Genomic DNA, 6,059 nt, shown 5'->3' on the forward strand with positions numbered 1-6,059 from the left:
ATCCGTGATGTCTAATACAGTGGCCATGTGTGGATATTGAATACTAGAAATGTGGCAAAACTAAGAGGTATTGTAAGTGTAAAGTACAAACCAGATTTCAAGGATTTAGTATAAAGAATACAAAGTATTGTATTAATATCTTTTTTATTGGTTACCTGTTGGGTAGATGGTGTTATGTAAAGTATATCACTAAAATTAGTTCCACCTGTTTCTTTTTCACTTTTAAAACAGAGCTACCAGAAAACTTCAAATTACATGGCAGCTTCATTGCATTTCTACAGGACAGCACTCCACTTCTCGCTTACCATGCCCTATGTTGATTCACACATGAAATGCTATTGTTAGCTCTTTCGGTTGAGCCTTTACTCCCCTCCCCGCTTGGCCACATACAGCAAACATTACTGGTTGTTTACCAGGTCCCATGTATTGTGATGGTTGCTAAGCATACAACTATGAAGAAGAAAGAAAAAAAAATGTCTTCTGCTCCCACAGGGTTTTTGTGTTATAGGAATCCCTGATGGCATTAAGGTGAGCACCCCCTGCCCTGCACACTTAGCTTTAGCAGTCCTCAGACTAAAACATTTAAAAAAATAATAATAAAATAAAAAAATAAGACATTTAAAGAAAAGTGCAACCTGCTCAAATGTGAGCCACCTTATTTGTGGTCCACAGCTCATTGTATGTCTTTTACAATCTTAGAGTCTATAGCATCAACAGCACACGCCTCTCAAAGTTCAGCAGAAAATGTTTGCGTTGGAAATTGATAGTTGTTCTGAAAAGAACCAAACAGAAAATACATCCGTGCTCAAAGGTGTTTGGGTCACTCTGGATTAAAAGAGACACATGTCTCTTTACTGCAAAACTTATCCAAGGACTTGCTCTTCCAAAGCATCTTTATGAATTAGGAACGGGGGGATACCATGTAGATTCCCTAAATGGATTTGACCACGGATACTGTTTCTGGTGGATTTTTTGCCCCCGGGGATAAAATTGTGCACAATAAACTTTTGAAGATAGTGTTCATTTTTTTCATCATCCTTCACTTCGATGTATGTCCCCATGCTGGCCATGAAGCTACTGACTCTCATGGGCTCCACCCACCCTTGGGTTCTTTGTACCTTGTGTTGCTGGAGCTCAGTAACCACCTTTCTGCTTTACCACCTGGCTCCATGCTAGCCTCTGCCAGGCGGGGGAGCTAGAGAGAGGCCGGAAAAGTGGAAGAAGGCACAGGGGCTTCAGGTTTCTGCTTCCTGTTTCTCTCAGATATGCCCTTAGCAATGTTTCTTCACCCTGATAGCAGTCCTTTCCCGTCTTAGCCTCTGAATCCAGCTGGCAGCATTTTTTTGATGATGCTTATAGAATTAGTGTCATAACCCCTGCCAGGGACTATGTTCCACCCTCCTCCCAATTCATGCATTAAAGCCCCAACTCCCAGTGTGACTGTATTTGGGGAGAGAGCCTGTGAGGGGGTGAGTAAAGCTACATGAGATCTCAAGGGTGAGGCTGTACCGCAATAGGGTTGGCACCTCTACAAGAAGGGTATCAACCAGAATACATTCTCTGTCCCCACTATGTGACGACACAACAAGAAGGCAGCTGTCTGCGAGATGGGAAGAGAGCTCTTACCAGGAATGAAACCTTGCTGAAACCTTGATCATAGACTTCTCAGCCTCCAGAAATGAGAGAAAATGAATTTCTGTTGTTTAAGCCCACTCAGTCTATGGTGTTTGTGATGGCGGGCCTAGTGACTATCTGCGCTGGCTGGCGGGAACCCTTCCTCACTAGCCTGTTCCAGCTCTGAGCTTCCCTCCTCTCAGTTTCTATGTTTTCAGAACAAATCTCTTTCCTTTGTTCCTGCAGCCCCAGGAGGGTAGCTATTTCCTGTATTTGCTACTTTCTGATACCCCAGGGTGTTCTCTTTGCCTTCCCAGTTCTTCACCATGTAGTTCGTTATATTAAATTTTCTATTGAAATCATCTGTGTGGTTTCTAACCCCTGACTGGACTTGTCTGTGTTAAACTCCTTCCTCTCCCCATCTATCTGCCCTCCCAATCCCCGCTTTCTAAGCCAACAAGCTGAGAGGTGAGCCAGAAAATTGTTCGAATGAGACAACACCAAACTGCTCCAACATCAGACCAGCCAGTGTCTCCTGGTGAGCTCTTCTTAGTCCCCAGGAACTAGGGACTAAGAAGAGGAGCTTCCATGGAAACGGACCTACCACCACCAGTCTACCCTTGCTGGCCTTTCCTGGTGTGCTCAGGCATGAACAGATAGATTTGAATCTGCTGTATTTGGTCTTCTCCCTTGAAACCTTGATCTATAAGCTGTGACAAAATTGCAAAGATAGTTTTTTACCACATTTCTGATTGTCCTGGAAATGCACAGTGTGGCTGGCCACTAGAGTAGCTAAACCTATCTGAAGAGTTGAAGCCTTCTAACTCAAGGAGTGTTTGGTTCTCAGTACCTGATTGTGGCTTTTAATTCATGTTCGTCTGCATTTGTGCATATGTGCACGTCCATGTGTCGTAGGTCCATCTGTGCCTATGTATGCACATTTGAATATGCATGAGCATGTGTTGTGAAGGTGTGTGAAGGTGTGTGCGGATGTGTTTAAGATACATGGGACTGGCTACTTTTTCCCACTGTATCACAAATGCCTAGTACAGAGTATGTGCTGATGAATGTTTAAACACTTTTGTTGAGTAAATGAATGGATGAATGAAGGAATGTGTGTTAACGCTAACACAAAAGAAAATGAAATATACGCATCGCTTTGGTTAAAGTAGATCCATCTAGCTCTACTAAAAATATCATGAAAGTCACACACATAGTTTAAAATTTTCTAGTAGCCACCTTGAATAAAATATAAAGATATAGGAGAAATTAATTTTTAAAATTTGAAAAAATTAACTACTATATAAAAATATCATTACTTTAATATAATCAATATAAAATAATTATTAATGTAACTGATAAAAAATAATTATTAATGAGATACTTATATCCTCTTAGAGTATATTGAAATCCAGAGTATATTTTGAAATCCAGAGTATATTTTATACTCATAGCACATCTCGATTAGGAGTAGTTATATTTCAGCAGCTCAGTATCCCCATGTGCCTCATGGCTACAGTATTAGTGTAGCTCTTGATAACATCCCGTGGGTGGTAGAGGGTAGTATGAGGCACTTTCTACTGTCTATATGGGAAAGTTTGAGGTTGGGAATCTTGGGAATTGGGGGATTATCTCTTGGATTTAGAAAATGTTAGTGGGGAATATGTGTCTCTGACAACCTTCAGATTGCAGCATGGTTTACACAGTTCAGCTCACAGCATCTTTCCTCCATTTCAGCACTGTAGGGTGAAAAACAAATAAGACATTACTGTGAAGTCGCATTACCCTTTCCCTGAAACCTTTTCCCGTTGCCCTTTCTTTGTTGGAAACCTCTCTCCCCCCTGGAATTTGATCTCCTATTCTAGAATATCTTTCCCTAGAACAGTTTCAAAACAGTCTCTTTCCTAATTCATACTTCAAGTTTGACCACAAAGAAATTAAAAAAAAAAAAAAGAAAGAAAACAGAAAATGCACGCACATGCACACATACACACACCAGGAAACATGATTGGCCCTTTACTCCTCTCTCATATTCTGCATCCTGTATCTCTCCTCATCACATCTTATATGAGCCATTTTATATAGGAGTCTGATTTTTTCTCCCCACTTTTGTCTTAAGCCAAAGATCTCCTAGGTTCAAAATCTCTTTACCCACCCCTATCAATACCCCATTTTATAGTTGTAACATCTATAGAAATCCACATGGCATTGGTGGAAAGCCCCATGTCTTCTCTTTCCCCTTCCTCATTGTCTCTGTCATTAGATAAGAGAGAATCTCAGAGATGGTTCCACTGGCTTCAGACCATCTACCCATTATATTCTTCTCAGTGTCTTTTTAAATTCTCTAAACTAGCATCATTTGTAACATGCAGGCAGTTAAACAACAACAAAAACCAAAAACAAAAATCCCCACACAAGCTACATATTTTTCATTAACGTATACTGTTAACTATGCCAGTAAATTATGGATAATTTAATTTAATTTAGACTTAATGGCAACATTTTCCTCAGTAATGAAATGGTTATTTGTTATTAGGAAAATATTTATTGAAGTGGAATTGTGTGATCTCTCACATCACTATTAAACCTTGTTAACCATTTTTAATTTCAATTTGGGTTTAATTAAGATTCATTAAGCATTTTATTAAATCTAAATTAAATTGAAATGGAAATGGGTTTGCCAAGGAAAGATGGTGGTGCTCTTCCTTCACTCTCAGTTCTATCAAAGTGACACAGTTACAGAAGTACTTAGAAGGAAGTGGGGCTCCCTCATTATTGGTAGAAGAGAAAGAGCACAGGCTTGGTCACAGATTGATCAGGGTTCAAATTGAGGAACTGCTGCCAGCTCACCATGAGACCTTGGATGAATCGTATCATTTTTGAGATAATCAACTTACTCCTTTATAAGATAAGAATTGCAATATTAGAGTAGTTGTGGGGATATACGGGCAAGGATTAGGTACCAAATTGATATGTGCGTCTCCTTTTCCTATCTCAGGTATCTGTAGCTCCTTAGAAAATGGAAGGAAATAAATAAGTTCAAAGAAAGAAGAAGGAGGAGGAGGAGGAGGAGAAAAAGGAAAGAAAGAAAGAAAGAGAAAGAAAGAAAGAAAGAAAGAAAGAAAGAAAAAGAAAGAAAGAAAGAAAGAAAGAAAGAAAGAAAGAAAGAAAGAAAGAAAGAAAGAAAGAAAGAAAGAAACTGTGACTTTAGGGGCAGCTGGGTGGCTCAGTGGTTGAGCATCTGCCTTTGGCTCAGATAGTGATCCTGGGGTCCTGGGATTGAGTCCTGCATCAGGATCCCTGCGGGAAGCCTTCTTCTTCCTCTGCCTATGTCTCTGCTTCTCGCTCAGTGTGTCTCTCATGAATAAATAATAAAATTTTAAAAACAAAACAATAAAAAAAAACCTCTGTGACTTTAAAAAGTGGCAATATGCATGGAGTTGTCCATGGGAAGCCTAGACTCAAAAGAGGATGTAGATGGAGCAAAGGCAGAGGAGCCAATTATTTTATTATTATTATTATTATTATTATTATTATTATTATTTAGAGGGGCCAATTAAAGCTTGATGAGCTGGACCTTGGAGAAACCTGGACCAAGAATACAGGAGCTGGGACTCTGCAAGTCAAATGGGATAAGTCTTGTCTACCTGGAAACACATGAGAAAAAGGGTCTCCCCTTGGTTATGAAAGTAAGTGCATGGCCTTGACTTTGTGAAGGAGTTGTTTAAAGTGAAGCCTGAATGGCATGGATAGCTCTTTCCTGGCCCAATCCAGTGGAACTCAGAGCTACACTTTAGTCCAATGTAAAGTCCTTGAAATGTTCAAATACCAGTGTTCGTTTGTCCAATAGACTACTGCTGTGGACTTCCTGGGTGCCAAGCCACATGTTAGGGATATGATGGTCAACAAGACCTTCATGACCCAATGATAGAAAGAGACACACCAACAACACATTCCAAAGTAATATTGTCATACTGTGAACATGAATAGTGTGTTGCGTTAAAGAGGCTGTGTAATGTACCAACTATTAAAGACCTACTCTATGTGACATCAATTTGTGGTAGGCAGATCAAAGCAAATATCTGTTTTTTTCTCTAAGAAGGAGTCATTCAGGGGCTACTCCTTGCTCTGTTTGGCCTGTATGGATTATTGAGGATTTTTATTTCCTCTAAGTCTTATTACTTAGTGTTTGAAGAGCAGGGAAGAGTACTGGAAGTCTCCTCTGGGGTCATATGTGTAGAAACTATCTTTAGTTTCAATGAAAGGATGAGATATGTCAAAAAGAAGGACCTGTTCTTGCTTTTAAAGAACTCACTCCAGGAGAAGGAAGAGTCAAATCAAGGGTGAATGCTTCCATTTGAAGAGGTGCATCCCAATTATCTCACCTGAACAGGGGAAAATAGAGACTCATTCTAATAATGGGGCATTAAAAAGGGGGGGGGGGC

The sequence above is a fragment of the Canis lupus genome, chromosome 24 (assembly GCF_003254725.2).
Source record: "Canis lupus dingo isolate Sandy chromosome 24, ASM325472v2, whole genome shotgun sequence".
NCBI classification, from domain to species: domain Eukaryota; kingdom Metazoa; phylum Chordata; class Mammalia; order Carnivora; family Canidae; genus Canis; species Canis lupus.